Source organism: Cololabis saira, unplaced genomic scaffold (genome assembly GCF_033807715.1).
Source record: "Cololabis saira isolate AMF1-May2022 unplaced genomic scaffold, fColSai1.1 scf055, whole genome shotgun sequence".
In the NCBI taxonomy this organism is placed as follows: Eukaryota; Metazoa; Chordata; class Actinopteri; order Beloniformes; family Belonidae; genus Cololabis; species Cololabis saira.
Genome location: NW_026906219.1, coordinates 117,501 through 135,000, shown reverse-complemented (window position 1 = coordinate 135,000; position 17,500 = coordinate 117,501). Strand labels below are relative to the sequence as shown.

Genomic DNA, 17,500 nt, shown 5'->3' with positions numbered 1-17,500 from the left:
TGCTGGTTGAAAAAACTTACAGCACCTGGTATTCCCAGGCGGTCTCCCATTCAAGTACTAACCAGGCCCGACCCTGCTTAGCTTCCGAGATCAGACGAGATTGGGCGCATCCAGGCTGGTATGGCCGTAAGCAGAAGCTCCTTCTTGAAATACCTCTTATATGGAGTTGAAGATAAGTCATAGAATATAAGTCATTGATTTGTTGGTTTTATTTGTTGGAGTTAAAGCGCCTTAACCATGTGCAAAACACTTTAGGACGTGAGCTGTCGCTGTTACCACGTTGAAATATGTGTGGGTAGATTAAGCGAGAGCGTTCTCTGCTGGTTGAAAAAACTTACAGCACCTGGTATTCCCAGGCGGTCTCCCATCCAAGTACTAACCAGGCCAGACCCTGCTTAGCTTCCGAGATCAGACAAGATTGGGCGCATCCAGGCTGGTATGGCCGTAAGCAGAAGCTGCAGCTTGAAATACCTCTTATATGGAGTTGAAGATAAGTCATAGAATATAAGTCATTGATTTGTTGGTTTTATTTGTTGGAGTTAAAGTGCCTTAACCATGTGCAAAACACTTTAGGACGTGAGCTGTCGCTGTTACCACGTTGAAATATGTGTGGGTAGATTAAGCGAGAGCGTTCTCTGCTGGTTGAAAAAGCTTACAGCACCTGGTACTCCCAGGCAGTCTCCCATCCAAGTACTAACCAAGCCCGACCCTGCTTAGCTTCCGAGATCAGACGAGATCAGGCGCATCTTTTTTTTTTTTTTGTCTTTTATTATGAAAATATATTTACAAAAAAAATATATTTTTGTTTACAGTATCCATTTCCAACACATTTTCCTCTCTCTGTGACATTTACACTCAGGTCCTTTTTTCAAAAGAAAAGAAAAACAACATCAGCACTCGAATTACAAAAACAAACCTGATTTGCACATAGTGGCATTTCAAAACCCAGCATCATTCGTTCAGCCATCCCACATGGTGAAAAATCATTCCAACTATATGATCACTGTGCACAATTTTCAAAAGATGAAGTAGCCAATTTTTTTTTTTTTTTTTTTTTTTTTTTTTTTTTTTTTATAACACACAATTTCCCAACTACACAGTCCAAAAAGAGCTACCAATTCCACACAATCCTCTTTTCTTTATCAAGGGATAGGAGATTGGCATCCTTCACATACAGTCGTTCAAAATGGTCTACCCCATGTATCAACCTGTATCGAATCTGTTTCTTCACTATGTTTTGAAAAATCGGCCATATTGCAATAACCCTTCGTTCGTAATGTGCCTTGTTTCTTCGTGCCCTTATTGCCCATCGTGCATGGCTCAACATAAATCTGCACAGCATTTCGTTTCTAATTTTACTGTATTGCCAGTTTCCAAATAAAAGAAAAAACTCCCATGAATCCCTTCCGTCCCACACCATTCCCAATTTTTCTATTAGACATTTCTTCAATAACCCAAAAAAGCCAGATAACTCAGGACAAATATCAAACATATGCATCAGCGTTTCCGGCAATAAGCCACAAACATCACAATCTCTGTCTACAGCTTTATCCAGTTGATGTAAAACCACATTAGTAAAAATTTTATTGTGTCTTATTTTGAAATCATTGTCCTCAGCCTCGATGCTGTTACCCTGTACTTTCCATTTCTCCCATATTTTCCACCCCTCTTTCTGTGGAAAGACCTTGCTCCAATACGACAAGGAGGCCGGTGATTTCGTGACGTTCACTAAAAAACGCTCGTAGATTTCCTTGCAGGAGATCAGACTGAAGCTCTTGTTTTCCCCCTCTCGCTTAATTCCCAGCTCTGGGAGTTTGCTCGTCCTATCTCTAGCTGTACCTGTTTCTATCAGCCTTCTCCATTGTTGTGGGATACTTCTCTGAATAGTCTTATAATAATTCTCTATGACCGTGTATGTTGAATTATAATTAACTTCCCTTATACTATCCACCACGGCCTGCGTCGGCAAAAAACCGGGCACAAATTCATACATTATATCTTTCAGCTGTACTAGTCCAGCTCTTATCATTTTGTTATTATACAACATTTTATTTTCTTTCTTTATATATTTATTTAAAAATATCGGCAGTTCTCTTATTAGGCTTATAGAATTCGCCCCATATTCTATATGCTCCAGGAAGCCAGCTTGTGCTTCGAGGACCTCCCTATAAAATAATGGGACTCCCGCTGTCATCGGCCTCTTCGGTTTCATAAGCAGGACAAAATCTCCTATTCCGAGCACTCGATTTAAAAAAAACTGCATAAGACCCTTCCAGCCGTAAGCCGTGTCATCGTACAGATATTTTCTGACCAATTTAATCCTGAAAGCATTTTTCTTACTTTCTATGTCTAGTAATTTTAGCCCTCCCTCTTCATATTTCCCTATTAATGTTTTTCTTGCGATTTTCCCCACCGTTGTCCCCCACAAGAAAACTGTCATAATCTCATTTAGTTTGTTTAGTGCCCATAAGGGTAGATCTATCACCGTGAGTGCATAATATATTTTAGACATTACCAAGCTATTTAATACCACCACCTTCCCATTGAGTTTCAGGTTCCTCATTCGCCAATAGCACAAAATTGCTTCTATCCTTTTAATTATACTAGTCCATGTCATGTCCCTGGCCGTTTCACTGTTTACCCCAATGTATGTACCCAATATTTTGATATGTTCTGCTTGTAATTGTACCGGTAATTCATTTTGCGGCGGCCCCTTCATATTGATGAACATGATTTCTGATTTATCTGGATTTATTTTAGCTCCTGAGGCTCTACCATATCGTTCTACCAAGTTTATTATTCTATGTACACTATTTATGTCTTTAATCAGTAACGTGGTATCATCAGCAAACTGTTGTATGGTGCACATCTCCCCTCCAGGTAATTCTATACCTTTTATTTCTGAATCTTTTTTAATAAGGACACCCAGTGTTTCCACGATTATTGTATACAAAATTGAGGACAGTGGACATCCCTGTCTCACCGACCTTCGAAGCGGAAAAGGATCGGTAACCACCCCGTTACACTTCACACTGCCAGTGGCGTTGGCGTACATTAACCTAATCCACCCGAGAAAACGCGCTCCAAATCCCACCCTCTCCAAAACTTTGAACATAAATTTGTGTTCGACTCTATCAAAGGCTTTGTTGAAGTCCAGTGAGACCAGAATGCCCTCTTTGCTGGTAGTTTTCAAAAATTCTACTGTGTCTCTGACAGTATTCAAAATATCTGAAACTTCCCTTCCCGGCACACTATAAGCCTGAGAGGGCTCTACGATAGTGTGCACGACCTGTTTTATTCTGTTTGCTAGTACTTTCATCAATATTTTGTAATCCGTGTTTAGTAGTGTTATAGGCCTATAATTGGCTAGATTTCGTTTATCCCCTTTCTTATATATGATCGTTATGATCCCTCTTGCCATAGATGCCGGCACGGATTGTGTTAATTCTATTGTTCTGTATAAATTTAACAATATTGGTTTCAATATATCACTGAATTGTTTATAAAAATTCGCTGTTAGTCCATCACTACCTGGACTTTTATTTAGTACTAATTGTTTTATTGCCAAATCAATATCCTCTTCCTTCATCTCCTGGTCGCACATGAGTGTGTCTTCTTCAGCTAACTTCATCTCACATTTTGCCAGGATCTCCTCTGTTATCCCATCATCTGTCCCCTCTGTTTCAAAAAGATGGGTATAATAATTCTGGACTGTCTCTAAGATCTCTACAAAGTCAGCTGTTGTCTCTCCCTTTTCATTTATCACTTCCGCTATGTAGCATTTGTTTTGCCTTCTTTTTTCCAAGTTCAGGAAGAAGCCGGTATTTTTTTCTCCTTCCACCGCATACTGCGCTTTGCTCCTTAATATAGCCCCTTCGCATTTCAACCTCTCCAACTCTTTTAACTCGGTATGCAATCTTATTAACTTATTCCCCTCCGAGCCTTTCTGTCTCTCAACCTTTTCGATTTCTGCTCTTAGCATTCTTTCTTTCTTCTGTTGTCTCGCCCGAAACCTTTTCGCATATTGTATGGATTTCCCTTTTATTTTTGTCTTCAAGTCCTCCCAGCCTTGTATTCTTTTCAAAACCCGGTTGTGAGCTTACGCTCAAAATTAGTTGCCTAATGGCTCTATTATAATTCACATCGTACAAGAGATGTGCATTTAAGTGCCATGTCCCCCCTCCCCTTTTCTCTTCCTGTTCCCCCATTTCTAATGATAGTATGGCGTGATCGCTTAAGTGTATCCATTTATAATCCACATTATTAAATAATCGTATATGCGATGTCTTCGTTAAGCACAAATTAATTCTGGTTCGTTTTAGAACCCCTTGAACCACTTGCGCCCTTGAATATTGCCTCTTATCAGGATTTTTCACTCTCCATACGTCGCACCAGTTGTTAATCATCATAAAGTCATTTAGAACCTTTCTTGAGGCATCTTGTCTCCATACACAACTTTCGTTTATATCCAGATGACACAATTTCACATTAAAATCTCCTATTATAACATCACACTTTTCGGCTATTTTATAAAATTTCCTAAAGAAGGCTGTGCGATCGCCTTCTGTATTCGGTGCATAGACATTTAAAATATTATAATTCACATCCTGAGCTACACAATCTATATTAATCCATCTTCCTTCTCCATCTTTAGCCCTCATCGTGGCCTTAATTCCACTGTCCCTTTTACACAAAATCGCCACTCCCCTTGCAATGTTAGTTCCATGGCTAGAGAAGCATTCCCCATCCCACAGCTTTATCATGTCTCGCTCCGTTACTGCATCCCAATGAGTTTCTTGTAAGCATATTACATCCGCCTTACTTAATCTTATCATGCTTTCGAACTTCGTCTTGTCTCTCAGCCCGTTTGCATTAATGGATGCCACTGTTATTGGCATTAACACCATGATAAGGAGGAGAAACGGACCATCACCGCTGGATATTAGAAGTTTCCTCATTGTGCATACGTTTCTTCTGTGCTCGCCCTTTTCTCGTACCTGATCTTTTCCTCGATATCCCCCTCGCTCCGTTTCCGGTCTCCACGTTCTCCGTCTCAGCAGGATTCTCACCACCCCGCCTGGTGACTCTCTGCTGCGCACAAGGAAGCGACCCCCCGCTGCTTTGTCCTTCACCCCAATCTTGTCCGCCTCGTTCCTCCTCATCTCCACTGCTCCCCTCCTTTGCATCCTCTGCGACATCTCCTCCCTCGTCACTCCCTGCTTCCTCCATCGATTCCTCCACCGCTACCTCCTCCATGTCCCCCACCAGGCTCTCAACCTCTCCTTCTCCGTCTTCCTCCTCCTCCTCTTCCTCCGCCGCCTCCTTCTTTTCTGCCTCGCTCTCCTCCACCAACTCCTCCGTCTCCTCCTTCTCCTCCTTCTCCTCCTGCTCTCCGCCGGTTCGTTCCGTCATGCGTGCACATTCTCTTGCATAGTGTCCTTGTTTGTTACATTTGTAACACAGGAACTCAGGACATTCCCGCAGAATGTGCCCCTGCTGTAGGCACAGTCTGCACACCCTCATTTGGTTGTTATGGATGATCCTGAAATACTCCGGACCCTCGAGCGTGTCAAATTTCGTGCTATACGGCAGAGCCGCCACCGACTCTGGGAACCTGACTTTCAGGAACCTGGTGCCGTCGAATATGTCCGTGCCAGGCCATTTTCTCTTCTTGATTGGTGAGACCGGCTCTACTCCCCAATGTGCCAGCTTTGTGAAAATCTGCTCATCAGTGATATAAATAGGAAGACTTAAAAATGAGACCACTCTCGTGTCCTTCATTATTTCAGAGGCGATCACTCGCGAATCTCTTATCTTGAAACCATCTAACAGTCTGTTTTTCCCGTGCGGGTTGCCCATTGTTAGTTCCCACTTTCTGTCCGCCTTTACTCGGCAGCCAACGACACGACCGCATGTAACACTCACAGCTTTCAAGAGTTCCATGAGGGAGATGGCATCATCTCCCTCTATCTCCACATTTACTACAAGTTTTTTCTGGTCTTCCGCTTGATCCCAACATTCTTTTGCAGCTCTCGGCTCCGCCACCCTTGCTGCCGTCTCCTCCTCTGCCCCCTTCCACACCGCTCCGCTGTGTTGTCCTCCCGTCCTCCTTTTCTCCACTTTCTCTGCCTCGGGCCCCTCTCCCGCTCTCTTCTCTTTCTCTCCGGCTCCGACCATTGCGCGGGCCATCTTTTGCCTTGGGATCCCCTCCGACTCCATTTTGTCCGTCATAGCTGAGCTCATGTCCAGTCCGTTATCCACCTTCATCACCGAGTAATCCGTTTTAGTTTTTTTATACTCCCTTGGAGTAGCCCCCCTGCAGCAACTGCTGCCGGGGGAGGTGTTGTTGTTCTCCACTTCTCTGAGCCTTTTTCGTTTGTTTTCCAATCTGAACTTTGTCTCTCCTTCATCCACCATGAACCAAACTGCCACGTCACTCTTCCTGCACAAACAGGAAGTCAGAGGGCGTGGCCAGGCTGGTATGGCCGTAAGCAGAAGCTGGAGCTTGAAATACTTCTTATATGGAGTTGAAGATAAGTCATAGAATATATGTCATTGATTTGTTGGTGATAATAATTTAGAAGCGCTTATTTGTTGGAGTTAAGGTGCCTTAACTATGTGCAAAACACTTTAGGACGTGAGCTGTCGCTGTTACCACGTTGAAATATGTGTGGGTAGATTAAGCGAGAGCGTTCTCTGCTGGTTGAAAAAGCTTACAGCACCTGGTATTCCCAGGCGGTCTCCCATCCAAGTACTAACCAGGCCCGACCCTGCTTAGCTTCCGAGATCAGACGAGATCGGGCGCATCCAGGCTGGTATGGCCGTAAGCAGAAGCTGCAGCTTGAAATACCTCTTATATGGAGTTGAAGATAAGTCATAGAATATAAGTCATTGATTTGTTGGTTTTATTTGTTGGAGTTAAAGTGCCTTAACCATGTGCAAAACACTTTAGGACGTGAGCTGTCGCTGTTACCACGTTGAAATATGTGTGGGTAGATTAAGCGAGAGCACTCTCTGCTGGTTGAAAAAGCTTACAGCACCTGGTATTCCCAGGCGGTCTCCCATCCAAGTACTAACCAGGCCCGACCCTGCTTAGCTTCCGAGATCAGACGAGATCGGGCGCATCCAGGCTGGTATGGCCGTAAGCAGAAGCTGCAGCTTGAAATACCTCTTATATGGAGTTGAAGATAAGTCATAGAATATAAGTCATTGATTTTTTGGTTTTATTTGTTGGAGTTAAAGTGCCTTAACCATGTGCAAAACACTTTAGGACGTGAGCTGTCGCTGTTACCACGTTGAAATATGTGTGGGTAGATTAAGCGAGAGCGCTTTCTGCTGGTTGAAAATGCTTACAGCACCTGGTATTCCCAGGCGGTCTCCCATCCAAGTATTAACCAGGCCCGACCCTGCTTAGCTTCCGAGATCAGACGAGATCGGGCGCATCCAGGCTGGTATGGCCGTAAGCAGAAGCTGCAGCTTGAAATACCTCTGATATGGAGTTAAAAGAGGCTTGGACATTAAAATAACTGAACAGTGGACACAGTAGTAAATCACAGGAACGGTGATCAGGATGAGTGGACTGGACACGTGTACAAACATACATGCTATCTGGACTGTGAAGGATGAAATTAGACAAATTGCTATGTGGTAAACTATGTATCTTACTGAATTCTGTTGTTGATGTGATCATGAATCTTACATAGAACGGGGCGGGACATTGATAAGCGTCAGCTTCTCCCGTACCCTTTTCGTCATGTGCTGAGTATGCAATGTATAATGTTCTGGAGATGAAATGTGTCTATATAAACATGCCGAAATAAACAAAAAAATAAAAAAATAAAATAAGATAAGTTATATAATACAAGTCATTGATTTGTTGGTGATAATAATTTAGAAGCGCTTATTTGTTGGAGTTAAAGTGCCTTAACCATGTGCAAAACACTTTAGGACGTGAGCTGTCGCTGTTACCACGTTCAAATATGTGTGGGTAGATTAAGCGAGAGCGCTCTCTGCTGGTTGAAAATGCTTACAGCACCTGGTATTCCCAGGCGGTCTCCCATCCAAGTACTAACCAGGCCCGACCCTGCTTAGCTTCCGAGATCAGACGAGATTGGGCGCATCCAGGCTGGTATGGCCGTAAGCAGAAGCTGCTGCTTGAAATACCTCTTATATGGAGTTGAAGATAAGTAATATAATATAAGTCATTGATTTGTTGGTGATAATAATTTAGAAGCGCTTATTTGTTGGAGTTAAAGTGCCTTAACCATGTGAAAAACACTTTAGGACGTGAGCTGTCGCTGTTACCACGTTGAAATATGTGTGGGTAGATTAAGCGAGAGCGTTCTCTGCTGGTTGAAAAACCTTACAGCACCTGGTATTCCCAGGCGGTCTCCCATCCAAGTACTAACCAGGCCCGACCCTGCTTAGCTTCCGAGATCAGACGAGATCTGGCGCATCCAGGCTGGTATGGCCGTAAGCAGATGCTGCAGCTTGAAATACCTCTTATATGGAGTTGAAGATAAGTCATAGAATATAAGTCATTGATTTGTTGGTTTTATTTGTCGGAGTTAAAGTGCCTTAACCATGTGCAAAACACTTTAGGACGTGAGCTGTCGCTGTTACCACGTTGAAATATGTGTGGTTAGATTAAGCGAGAGCGCTCTCTGCTGGTTGAAAAAGCTTACAGCACCTGGTATTCCCAGGCGGTCTCCCATCCAAGTACTGACCAGGCCCGACCCTGCTTAGCTTCCGAGATCAGACGAGATCGGGCGCATCCAGGCTGGTATGGCCTTAAGCAGAAGCTGCAGCTTGAAATACGTCTGATATGGAGTTGAAGATAAGTCATTGATTTGTTGGTGATAATAATTTAGAAGCGCTTATTTGTTGGAGTTAAAGTGCCTTAACCATGTGCAAAACACTTTAGGACGTGAGCTGTCGCTGTTACCACGTTGAAATATGTGTGGCTAGATTAAGCAAGAGCGTTCTCTGCTGGTTGAAAAAGCTTACAGCACCTGGTATTCCCAGGCGGTCTCCCATCCAAGTACTAACCAGGCCCGACCCTGCTTAGCTTCCGAGATCAGACGAGATCGGGCGCATCCAGGCTGGTATGGCCGTAAGCAGAAGCTGCAGCTTGAAATATCTCTTATATGGAGTTGAAGGTAAGTCATAGCATATAAGTCATTGATTTGTTGGTTTTATTTGTTGGAGTTAAAGTGCCTTAACCATGTGCAAAACACTTTAGGACGTGAGCTGTCGCTGTTACCACGTTGAAATATGTGTGGGTAGATTAAGCGAGAGCGCTCTCTGCTGGTGAAAAAGCTTACAGCACCTGGTATTCCCAGGCGGTCTCCCATCCAAGTACTAACCAGGCCGGACCCTGCTTAGCTTCCGAGATCAGACGAGATCGGGCGCATCCAGGCTGGTATGGCCGTAAGCTGAAGCTGCAGCTTGAAATACCTCTGATATGGAGTTGAAGATAAGTATATAATACAAGTCATTGATTTGTTGGTGATGATAATTTAGAAGCGCTTATTTGTTGGAGTTAAAGTGCCTTAACCATGTGCAAAACACTTTAGGACGTGAGCTGTCGCTGTTACCACGTTGAAATATGTGTGGGTAGATTAAGCGAGAGCGTTCTCTGCTGGTTGAAAAAGCTTACAGCACCTGGTATTCCCAGGCGGTCTCCCATCCAAGTACTAACCAGGCCCGACCCTGCTTAGCTTCCGAGATCAGATGAGATCGGGCGCATCCAGGCTGGTATGGCCGTAAGCAGAAGTTGCAGCTTGAAATACCTCTTATATGGAGTTGAAGATAAGTCATAGAATATATGTCATTGATTTGTTGGTTTTATTTGTTGGAGTTAAAGTGCCTTAACCATGTGCAAAACACTTTAGGACGAGAGCTGTCGCTGTTACCACGTTGAAATATGTGCGGGTAGATTAAGCGAGAGTCCTCTCTGCTGGATGAAAAAGCTTACAGCACCTGGTATTCCCAGGCGGTCTCCCATCCAAGTACTAACCAGGCCCGACCCTGCTTAGCTTCCGAGATCAGACGAGTTCGGGCGCATCCAGGCTGGTATGGCCCTAAGCAGAAGCTGCAGCTTGAAATACCTCTTATATGGAGTTGAAGATAAGTCATATAATATAAGTCATTGATTTGTTGGTGATAATAATTTAGAAGCGCTTATTTGTTGGAGTTAAAGTGCCTTAACCATGTGCAAAACACTTTAGGACGTGAGCTGTCGCTGTTACCACGTTGAAATATGTGTGGCTAGATTAAGCGAGAGCGTTCTCTGCTGGTTGAAAAAGCTTACAGCACCTGGTATTCCCAGGCGGTCTCCCATCCAAGTACTAACCAGGCCCTACCCTGCTTAGCTTCCAAGATCAGAAGAGATCGGGCGCATCAAGGCTGGTATGGCCGTAAGCAGAAGCTGCAGCTTGAAATACCTCTTATATGGAGTTGAAGATAAGTCATAGCATATAAGTCATTGATTTGTTGGTTTTATTTGTTGGAGTTAAAGTGCCTTAACCATGTGCAAAACACTTTAGGACAGGAGCTGTCGCTGTTACCACGTTGAAATATGTGTGGGTAGATTAAGCGAGACCGCTCTCTGCAGGTTGAAAAAACTTACAGCACCTGGTATTCCCAGGCGGTCTCCCATCCAAGTACTAACCAGGCCCAACCCTGCTTAGCTTCCGAGATCAGACGAGATCGGGCGCATCCAGGCTGGTATGGCCGAAAGCAGAAGCTGCAGCTTGAAATACCTCTTATATGGAGTTGAAGATAAGTCATAGAATATAAGTCATTGATCTGTTGGTTTTATTTGTTGGAGTTAAAGTGCCTTAACCATGTGGAAAACACTTTAGGACGTGAGCTGTCGCTGTTACCACGTTGAAATATGTGTGGGTAGATTAAGCGAGAGCGCTCTCTGCTGGTTGAAAAAGCTTACAGCACCTGGTATTCCCAGGCGGTCTTCCATCCAAGTACTAACCAGGCCCGATCCTGCTTAGCTTCCGAGATCAGACGAGATCGGGCGCATCCAGGCTGGTATGGCCGTAAGCTGAAGCTCCAGCTTGAAATACTTCTTATATGGAGTTGAAGATAAGTATATAATACAAGTCATTGATTTGTTGGTGATAATAATTTAGAAGCGCTTATTTGTTGGAGTTAAAGTGCCTTAACCATGTGCAAAACACTTTAGGACGTGAGCTGTCGCTGTTACCACGTTGAAATATGTGTGGGTAGATTAAGCGAGAGCGTTCTCTGCACGTTGAAAACGCTTACAGCACCTGGTATTCCCAGGCGGTCTCCCATCCAAGTACTAACCAGGCCCGACCCTGCTTAGCTTCCGAGATCAGACGAGATCGGGCGCATCCAGGCTGGTATGGCCGTAAGCAGAAGCTGCAGCTTGAAATACCTCTTATATGGAGTTGAAGATAAGTCATAGAATATAAGTCATTGATCTGTTGGTTTTATTTGTTGGAGTTAAAGTGCCTTAACCATGTGCAAAACACTTTAGGACGTGAGCTGTCGCTGTTACCACGTTGAAATATGTGTGGCTAGATTAAGCGAGAGCGTTCTCTGCTGGTTGAAAAAGCTTACAGCACCTGGTATTCCCAGGCGGTCTCCCATCCAAGTACTAACCAGGCCCTACCCTGCTTAGCTTCCAAGATCAGACGAGATCGGGCGCATCAAGGCTGGTATGGCCGTAAGCAGAAGCTGCAGCTTGAAATACCTCTTATATGGAGTTGAAGATAAGTCATAGCATATAAGTCATTGATTTGTTGGTTTTATTTGTTGGAGTTAAAGTGCCTTAACCATGTGCAAAACACTTTAGGACAGGAGCTGTCGCTGTTACCACGTTGAAATATGTGTGGGTAGATTAAGCGAGACCGCTCTCTGCAGGTTGAAAAAACTTACAGCACCTGGTATTCCCAGGCGGTCTCCCATCCAAGTACTAACCAGGCCCAACCCTGCTTAGCTTCCGAGATCAGACGAGATCGGGCGCATCCAGGCTGGTATGGCCGAAAGCAGAAGCTGCAGCTTGAAATACCTCTTATATGGAGTTGAAGATAAGTCATAGAATATAAGTCATTGATCTGTTGGTTTTATTTGTTGGAGTTAAAGTGCCTTAACCATGTGGAAAACACTTTAGGACGTGAGCTGTCGCTGTTACCACGTTGAAATATGTGTGGGTAGATTAAGCGAGAGCGCTCTCTGCTGGTTGAAAAAGCTTACAGCACCTGGTATTCCCAGGCGGTCTTCCATCCAAGTACTAACCAGGCCCGATCCTGCTTAGCTTCCGAGATCAGACGAGATCGGGCGCATCCAGGCTGGTATGGCCGTAAGCTGAAGCTCTAGCTTGAAATACTTCTTATATGGAGTTGAAGATAAGTATATAATACAAGTCATTGATTTGTTGGTGATAATAATTTAGAAGCGCTTATTTGTTGGAGTTAAAGTGCCTTAACCATGTGCAAAACACTTTAGGACGTGAGCTGTCGCTGTTACCACGTTGAAATATGTGTGGGTAGATTAAGCGAGAGCGCTCTCTGCAGGTTGAAAAAGCTTACAGCACCTGGTATTCCCAGGCGGTCTCCCATCCAAGTACTAACCAGGCCCGACCCTGCTTAGCTTCCGAGATCAGACGAGATCGGGCGCATCCAGGCTGGTATGGCCGTAAGCAGAAGCTGCAGCTTGAAATACCTCTTATATGGAGTTGAAGATAAGTCATAGAATATAAGTCATTGATCTGTTGGTTTTATTTGTTGGAGTTAAAGTGCCTTAACCATGTGCAAAACACTTTAGGACGTGAGCTGTCGCTGTTACCACGTTGAAATATGTGTGGGTAGATTAAGCGAGAGCGCTCTCTGCAGGTTGAAAAAGCTTACAGCACCTGGTATTCCCAGGCGGTCTCCCATCCAAGTACTAACCAGGCCCGACCCTGCTTAGCTTCCGAGATTAGACGAGACCGGGCGCATCCAGGCTGGTATGGCCGTAAGCAGAAGCTGCAGCTTGAAATACCTCTTATATGGAGTTGAAGATAAACATAGAATATAAGTCATTGATCTGTTGGTTTTATTTGTTGGAGTTAAAGTGCCTTAACCATGTGCAAAACACTTTAGGACGTGAGCTGTCGCTGTTACCGCGTTGAAATATGTGTGGCTAGATTAAGCGAGAGCGTTCTCTGCTGGTTGAAAAAGCTTACAGCACCTGGTATTCCTGGTGCTGTAGATTAAGCGAGAGCGTTCTCTGCTGGTTGAAAAAGCTTACAGCACCTGGTATTCCCAAGCGGTCTCCCATCCAAGTACTAACCAGGCCCGACCCTGCTTAGCTTCCGAGATCAGACGAGTTCGGGCGCATCCAGGCTGGTATGGCCCTAAGCAGAAGGTGCAGCTTGAAATACCTCTTATATGGAGTTGAAGATAAGTCATATAATATAAGTCATTGATTTGTTGGTGATAATAATTTAGAAGCGCTTATTTGTTGGAGTTAAAGTGCCTTAACCATGTGCAAAACACTTTAGTACGTGAGCTGTCGCTGTTACCACGTTGAAATATGTGTGGCTAGATTAAGCGAGAGCGTTCTCTGCTGGTTGAAAAAGCTTACAGCACCTGGTATTCCCAGGCGGTCTCCCATCCAAGTACTAACCAGGCCCTACCCTGCTTAGCTTCCAAGATCAGACGAGATCGGGCGCATCAAGGCTGGTATGGCCGTAAGCAGAAGCTGCAGCTTGAAATACCTCTTATATGGAGTTGAAGATAAGTCATAGCATATAAGTCATTGATTTGTTGGTGATAATAATTTAGAAGCGCTTATTTGTTGGAGTTAAGGTGCCTTAACTATGTGCAAAACACTTTAGGACGTGAGCTGTCGCTGTTACCACGTTGAAATATGTGTGGGTAGATTAAGCAAGAGCGTTCTCTGCTGGTTGAAAAAGCTTACAGCACCTGGTATTCCCAGGCGGTCTCCCATCCAAGTACTAACCAGGCCCGACCCTGCTTAGCTTCCGAGATCAGATGAGATCGGGCGCATCCAGGCTGGTATGGCCGTAAGCAGAAGCTGCAGCTTGAAATACCTCTTATATGGAGTTGAAGATAAGTCATAGAATATAAGTCATTGATTTGTTGGTTTTATTTGTTGGAGTAACCATGTGCAAAACACTTTAGGACGTGAGCGGTCGCTGTTACCACGTTGAAATATGTGTGGGTAGATTAAGCGAGAGCGTTCTCTGCTGGTTGAAAAAGCTTTTTCAGCACCTGGTAATCCCAGGCAGTCTCCCATCGAAGTACTAACCAGGCCCGACCCTGCTTAGCTTCCGAGATCAGACGAGATCAGGCGCATCCAGGCTGGTATGGCCGTAAGCAGAAGCTGCAGCTTGAAATACATCTTATATGGAGTTGAAGATAAGTCATAGAATATATGTCATTGATTTGTTGGTGATAATAATTTAGAAGCGCTTATTTGTTGGAGTTAAGGTGCCTTAATTATGTGCAAAACACTTTAGGACGTGAGCTGTCGCTGTTACCACGTTGAAATATGTGTGGGTAGATTAAGCAAGAGCGTTCTCTGCTGGTTGAAAAAGCTTACAGCACCTGGTATTCCCAAGCGGTCTCCCATCCAAGTACTAACCAGGCCCGACCCTGCTTAGCTTCCGAGATCAGACGAGATCGGGCGCATCCAGGCTGGTATGGCCGTAAGCAGAAGCTGCAGCTTGAAATACCTCTTATATGGAGTTGAAGATAAGTCATAGAATATAAGTCATTTATTTGTTGGTTTTATTTGTTGGAGTTAAAGTGCCTTAACCATTTGCAAAACACTTTAGGACGTGAGCTGTCGCTGTTACCACGTTGAAATATGTGTAGGTAGATTAAGCGAGAGCGCTCTCTGCTGGTTGAAAAAGCTTACAGCACCTGGTATTCCCAGGCGGTCTCCCATCCAAGTACTAACCAGGCCCGACCCTGCTTAGCTTCCGAGATCAGACGAGATCGGGCGCATCCAGGCTGGTATGGCCGTAAGCTGAAGCTGCAGCTTGAAATACCTCTTATATGGAGTTGAAGATAAGTCATATAATATAAGTCATGATTTGTTGGTGATAATAATTTAGAAGCGCTTATTTGTTGGAGTTAAAGTGCCTTAACCATGTGCAAAACACTTTAGGACGTGAGCTGTCGCTGTTACCACGTTGAAATATGTGTGGGTAGATTAAGCGAGAGCGTTCTCTGCTGGTTGAAAAAGCTTACAGCACCTGGTATTCCCAGGCGGTCTCCCATCCAAGTACTAACCAGGCCCGACCCTGCTTAGCTTCCGAGATCAGACGAGATCGGGCGCATCCAGGCTGGTATGGCCGTAAGCAGAAGTTGCAGCTTGAAATACCTCTTATATGGAGTTGAAGATAAGTCATAGAATATATGTCATTGATTTGTTGGTTTTATTTGTTGGAGTTAAAGTGCCTTAACCATGTGCAAAACACTTTAGGACGAGAGCTGTCGCTGTTACCACGTTGAAATATGTGCGGGTATATTAAGCGAGAGTCCTCTCTGCTGGTTGAAAAAGCTTACAGCACCTGGTATTCCCAGGCGGTCTCCCATCCAAGTACTAACCAGGCCCGACCCTGCTTAGCTTCCGAGATCAGACGAGTTCGGGCGCATCCAGGCTGGTATGGCCCTAAGCAGAAGCTGCAGCTTGAAATACCTCTTATATGGAGTTGAAGATAAGTCATATAATATAAGTCATTGATTTGTTGGTGATAATAATTTAGAAGCGCTTATTTGTTGGAGTTAAAGTGCCTTAACCATGTGCAAAACACTTTAGTACGTGAGCTGTCGCTGTTACCACGTTGAAATATGTGTGGCTAGATTAAGCGAGAGCGTTCTCTGCTGGTTGAAAAAGCTTACAGCACCTGGTATTCCCAGGCGGTCTCCCATCCAAGTACTAACCAGGCCCTACCCTGCTTAGCTTCCAAGATCAGACGAGATCGGGCGCATCAAGGCTGGTATGGCCGTAAGCAGAAGCTGCAGCTTGAAATACCTCTTATATGGAGTTGAAGATAAGTCATAGCATATAAGTCATTGATTTGTTGGTGATAATAATTTAGAAGCGCTTATTTGTTGGAGTTAAGGTGCCTTAACTATGTGCAAAACACTTTAGGACGTGAGCTGTCGCTGTTACCACGTTGAAATATGTGTGGGTAGATTAAGCAAGAGCGTTCTCTGCTGGTTGAAAAAGCTTACAGCACCTGGTATTCCCAGGCGGTCTCCCATCCAAGTACTAACCAGGCCCGACCCTGCTTAGCTTCCGAGATCAGATGAGATCGGGCGCATCCAGGCTGGTATGGCCGTAAGCAGAAGCTGCAGCTTGAAATACCTCTTATATGGAGTTGAAGATAAGTCATAGAATATAAGTCATTGATTTGTTGGTTTTATTTGTTGGAGTAACCATGTGCAAAACACTTTAGGACGTGAGCGGTCGCTGTTACCACGTTGAAATATGTGTGGGTAGATTAAGCGAGAGCGTTCTCTGCTGGTTGAAAAAGCTTTTTCAGCACCTGGTAATCCCAGGCAGTCTCCCATCGAAGTACTAACCAGGCCCGACCCTGCTTAGCTTCCGAGATCAGACGAGATCAGGCGCATCCAGGCTGGTATGGCCGTAAGCAGAAGCTGCAGCTTGAAATACATCTTATATGGAGTTGAAGATAAGTCATAGAATATATGTCATTGATTTGTTGGTGATAATAATTTAGAAGCGCTTATTTGTTGGAGTTAAGGTGCCTTAATTATGTGCAAAACACTTTAGGACGTGAGCTGTCGCTGTTACCACGTTGAAATATGTGTGGGTAGATTAAGCAAGAGCGTTCTCTGCTGGTTGAAAAAGCTTACAGCACCTGGTATTCCCAAGCGGTCTCCCATCCAAGTACTAACCAGGCCCGACCCTGCTTAGCTTCCGAGATCAGACGAGATCGGGCGCATCCAGGCTGGTATGGCCGTAAGCAGAAGCTGCAGCTTGAAATACCTCTTATATGGAGTTGAAGATAAGTCATAGAATATAAGTCATTTATTTGTTGGTTTTATTTGTTGGAGTTAAAGTGCCTTAACCATTTGCAAAACACTTTAGGACGTGAGCTGTCGCTGTTACCACGTTGAAATATGTGTAGGTAGATTAAGCGAGAGCGCTCTCTGCTGGTTGAAAAAGCTTACAGCACCTGGTATTCCCAGGCGGTCTCCCATCCAAGTACTAACCAGGCCCGACCCTGCTTAGCTTCCGAGATCAGACGAGATCGGGCGCATCCAGGCTGGTATGGCCGTAAGCTGAAGCTGCAGCTTGAAATACCTCTTATATGGAGTTGAAGATAAGTCATATAATATAAGTCATGATTTGTTGGTGATAATAATTTAGAAGCGCTTATTTGTTGGAGTTAAAGTGCCTTAACCATGTGCAAAACACTTTAGGACGTGAGCTGTCGCTGTTACCACGTTGAAATATGTGTGGGTAGATTAAGCGA

The 17,500-nt window shown here is 44.4% G+C and overlaps 31 non-coding genes and 3 pseudogenes across 31 annotated transcripts; all 34 read right to left on the bottom strand.

The window, feature by feature from the left end:
* Positions 1 to 13: 13 nt before the first annotated feature.
* Positions 14 to 132, bottom strand: LOC133435711 (5S ribosomal RNA). The gene has a single exon (XR_009779545.1). It is a non-coding gene; the product is annotated as a 5S ribosomal RNA (ribosomal RNA).
* Positions 133 to 331: 199 nt separating this feature from the next.
* LOC133435756 (5S ribosomal RNA) lies at positions 332 to 450 on the bottom strand (annotated as a pseudogene).
* A 6,260-nt stretch (positions 451 to 6,710) lies between these two features.
* Positions 6,711 to 6,829, bottom strand: LOC133435776 (5S ribosomal RNA). Its single transcript, XR_009779595.1, has one exon. It is a non-coding gene; the product is annotated as a 5S ribosomal RNA (ribosomal RNA).
* Positions 6,830 to 7,028: 199 nt separating this feature from the next.
* On the bottom strand, positions 7,029 to 7,147 carry LOC133435775 (5S ribosomal RNA). The gene has a single exon (XR_009779594.1). It is a non-coding gene; the product is annotated as a 5S ribosomal RNA (ribosomal RNA).
* A 199-nt stretch (positions 7,148 to 7,346) lies between these two features.
* Positions 7,347 to 7,465, bottom strand: LOC133435601 (5S ribosomal RNA). Its single transcript, XR_009779439.1, has one exon. It is a non-coding gene; the product is annotated as a 5S ribosomal RNA (ribosomal RNA).
* Positions 7,466 to 8,023: 558 nt separating this feature from the next.
* LOC133435644 (5S ribosomal RNA) lies at positions 8,024 to 8,142 on the bottom strand. The gene has a single exon (XR_009779481.1). It is a non-coding gene; the product is annotated as a 5S ribosomal RNA (ribosomal RNA).
* A 217-nt stretch (positions 8,143 to 8,359) lies between these two features.
* Positions 8,360 to 8,478, bottom strand: LOC133435705 (5S ribosomal RNA). Its single transcript, XR_009779539.1, has one exon. It is a non-coding gene; the product is annotated as a 5S ribosomal RNA (ribosomal RNA).
* Positions 8,479 to 8,677: 199 nt separating this feature from the next.
* On the bottom strand, positions 8,678 to 8,796 carry LOC133435690 (5S ribosomal RNA). Its single transcript, XR_009779526.1, has one exon. It is a non-coding gene; the product is annotated as a 5S ribosomal RNA (ribosomal RNA).
* Positions 8,797 to 8,999: 203 nt separating this feature from the next.
* Positions 9,000 to 9,118, bottom strand: LOC133435773 (5S ribosomal RNA). Its single transcript, XR_009779592.1, has one exon. It is a non-coding gene; the product is annotated as a 5S ribosomal RNA (ribosomal RNA).
* A 198-nt stretch (positions 9,119 to 9,316) lies between these two features.
* On the bottom strand, positions 9,317 to 9,435 carry LOC133435658 (5S ribosomal RNA). The gene has a single exon (XR_009779495.1). It is a non-coding gene; the product is annotated as a 5S ribosomal RNA (ribosomal RNA).
* A 216-nt stretch (positions 9,436 to 9,651) lies between these two features.
* LOC133435774 (5S ribosomal RNA) lies at positions 9,652 to 9,770 on the bottom strand. Its single transcript, XR_009779593.1, has one exon. It is a non-coding gene; the product is annotated as a 5S ribosomal RNA (ribosomal RNA).
* Positions 9,771 to 9,969: 199 nt separating this feature from the next.
* On the bottom strand, positions 9,970 to 10,088 carry LOC133435670 (5S ribosomal RNA). Its single transcript, XR_009779507.1, has one exon. It is a non-coding gene; the product is annotated as a 5S ribosomal RNA (ribosomal RNA).
* A 217-nt stretch (positions 10,089 to 10,305) lies between these two features.
* Positions 10,306 to 10,424, bottom strand: LOC133435663 (5S ribosomal RNA). Its single transcript, XR_009779500.1, has one exon. It is a non-coding gene; the product is annotated as a 5S ribosomal RNA (ribosomal RNA).
* A 199-nt stretch (positions 10,425 to 10,623) lies between these two features.
* LOC133435578 (5S ribosomal RNA) lies at positions 10,624 to 10,742 on the bottom strand. The gene has a single exon (XR_009779417.1). It is a non-coding gene; the product is annotated as a 5S ribosomal RNA (ribosomal RNA).
* Positions 10,743 to 10,941: 199 nt separating this feature from the next.
* Positions 10,942 to 11,060, bottom strand: LOC133435540 (5S ribosomal RNA). The gene has a single exon (XR_009779381.1). It is a non-coding gene; the product is annotated as a 5S ribosomal RNA (ribosomal RNA).
* A 216-nt stretch (positions 11,061 to 11,276) lies between these two features.
* LOC133435507 (5S ribosomal RNA) lies at positions 11,277 to 11,395 on the bottom strand. Its single transcript, XR_009779350.1, has one exon. It is a non-coding gene; the product is annotated as a 5S ribosomal RNA (ribosomal RNA).
* A 199-nt stretch (positions 11,396 to 11,594) lies between these two features.
* LOC133435614 (5S ribosomal RNA) lies at positions 11,595 to 11,713 on the bottom strand. The gene has a single exon (XR_009779452.1). It is a non-coding gene; the product is annotated as a 5S ribosomal RNA (ribosomal RNA).
* A 199-nt stretch (positions 11,714 to 11,912) lies between these two features.
* Positions 11,913 to 12,031, bottom strand: LOC133435577 (5S ribosomal RNA). Its single transcript, XR_009779416.1, has one exon. It is a non-coding gene; the product is annotated as a 5S ribosomal RNA (ribosomal RNA).
* Positions 12,032 to 12,230: 199 nt separating this feature from the next.
* On the bottom strand, positions 12,231 to 12,349 carry LOC133435539 (5S ribosomal RNA). The gene has a single exon (XR_009779380.1). It is a non-coding gene; the product is annotated as a 5S ribosomal RNA (ribosomal RNA).
* Positions 12,350 to 12,565: 216 nt separating this feature from the next.
* Positions 12,566 to 12,684, bottom strand: LOC133435772 (5S ribosomal RNA). The gene has a single exon (XR_009779591.1). It is a non-coding gene; the product is annotated as a 5S ribosomal RNA (ribosomal RNA).
* A 199-nt stretch (positions 12,685 to 12,883) lies between these two features.
* On the bottom strand, positions 12,884 to 13,002 carry LOC133435702 (5S ribosomal RNA). The gene has a single exon (XR_009779536.1). It is a non-coding gene; the product is annotated as a 5S ribosomal RNA (ribosomal RNA).
* A 263-nt stretch (positions 13,003 to 13,265) lies between these two features.
* Positions 13,266 to 13,384, bottom strand: LOC133435688 (5S ribosomal RNA). The gene has a single exon (XR_009779524.1). It is a non-coding gene; the product is annotated as a 5S ribosomal RNA (ribosomal RNA).
* A 217-nt stretch (positions 13,385 to 13,601) lies between these two features.
* On the bottom strand, positions 13,602 to 13,720 carry LOC133435613 (5S ribosomal RNA). The gene has a single exon (XR_009779451.1). It is a non-coding gene; the product is annotated as a 5S ribosomal RNA (ribosomal RNA).
* Positions 13,721 to 13,937: 217 nt separating this feature from the next.
* Positions 13,938 to 14,056, bottom strand: LOC133435691 (5S ribosomal RNA). The gene has a single exon (XR_009779527.1). It is a non-coding gene; the product is annotated as a 5S ribosomal RNA (ribosomal RNA).
* Positions 14,057 to 14,246: 190 nt separating this feature from the next.
* On the bottom strand, positions 14,247 to 14,365 carry LOC133435766 (5S ribosomal RNA; annotated as a pseudogene).
* Positions 14,366 to 14,582: 217 nt separating this feature from the next.
* LOC133435498 (5S ribosomal RNA) lies at positions 14,583 to 14,701 on the bottom strand. The gene has a single exon (XR_009779342.1). It is a non-coding gene; the product is annotated as a 5S ribosomal RNA (ribosomal RNA).
* A 199-nt stretch (positions 14,702 to 14,900) lies between these two features.
* On the bottom strand, positions 14,901 to 15,019 carry LOC133435771 (5S ribosomal RNA). Its single transcript, XR_009779590.1, has one exon. It is a non-coding gene; the product is annotated as a 5S ribosomal RNA (ribosomal RNA).
* Positions 15,020 to 15,235: 216 nt separating this feature from the next.
* On the bottom strand, positions 15,236 to 15,354 carry LOC133435767 (5S ribosomal RNA). Its single transcript, XR_009779589.1, has one exon. It is a non-coding gene; the product is annotated as a 5S ribosomal RNA (ribosomal RNA).
* A 199-nt stretch (positions 15,355 to 15,553) lies between these two features.
* On the bottom strand, positions 15,554 to 15,672 carry LOC133435669 (5S ribosomal RNA). Its single transcript, XR_009779506.1, has one exon. It is a non-coding gene; the product is annotated as a 5S ribosomal RNA (ribosomal RNA).
* Positions 15,673 to 15,889: 217 nt separating this feature from the next.
* On the bottom strand, positions 15,890 to 16,008 carry LOC133435612 (5S ribosomal RNA). Its single transcript, XR_009779450.1, has one exon. It is a non-coding gene; the product is annotated as a 5S ribosomal RNA (ribosomal RNA).
* Positions 16,009 to 16,225: 217 nt separating this feature from the next.
* LOC133435576 (5S ribosomal RNA) lies at positions 16,226 to 16,344 on the bottom strand. Its single transcript, XR_009779415.1, has one exon. It is a non-coding gene; the product is annotated as a 5S ribosomal RNA (ribosomal RNA).
* Positions 16,345 to 16,534: 190 nt separating this feature from the next.
* LOC133435765 (5S ribosomal RNA) lies at positions 16,535 to 16,653 on the bottom strand (annotated as a pseudogene).
* Positions 16,654 to 16,870: 217 nt separating this feature from the next.
* Positions 16,871 to 16,989, bottom strand: LOC133435497 (5S ribosomal RNA). The gene has a single exon (XR_009779341.1). It is a non-coding gene; the product is annotated as a 5S ribosomal RNA (ribosomal RNA).
* A 199-nt stretch (positions 16,990 to 17,188) lies between these two features.
* Positions 17,189 to 17,307, bottom strand: LOC133435755 (5S ribosomal RNA). Its single transcript, XR_009779588.1, has one exon. It is a non-coding gene; the product is annotated as a 5S ribosomal RNA (ribosomal RNA).
* Between the last annotated feature and the right edge of the window lie 193 nt (positions 17,308 to 17,500).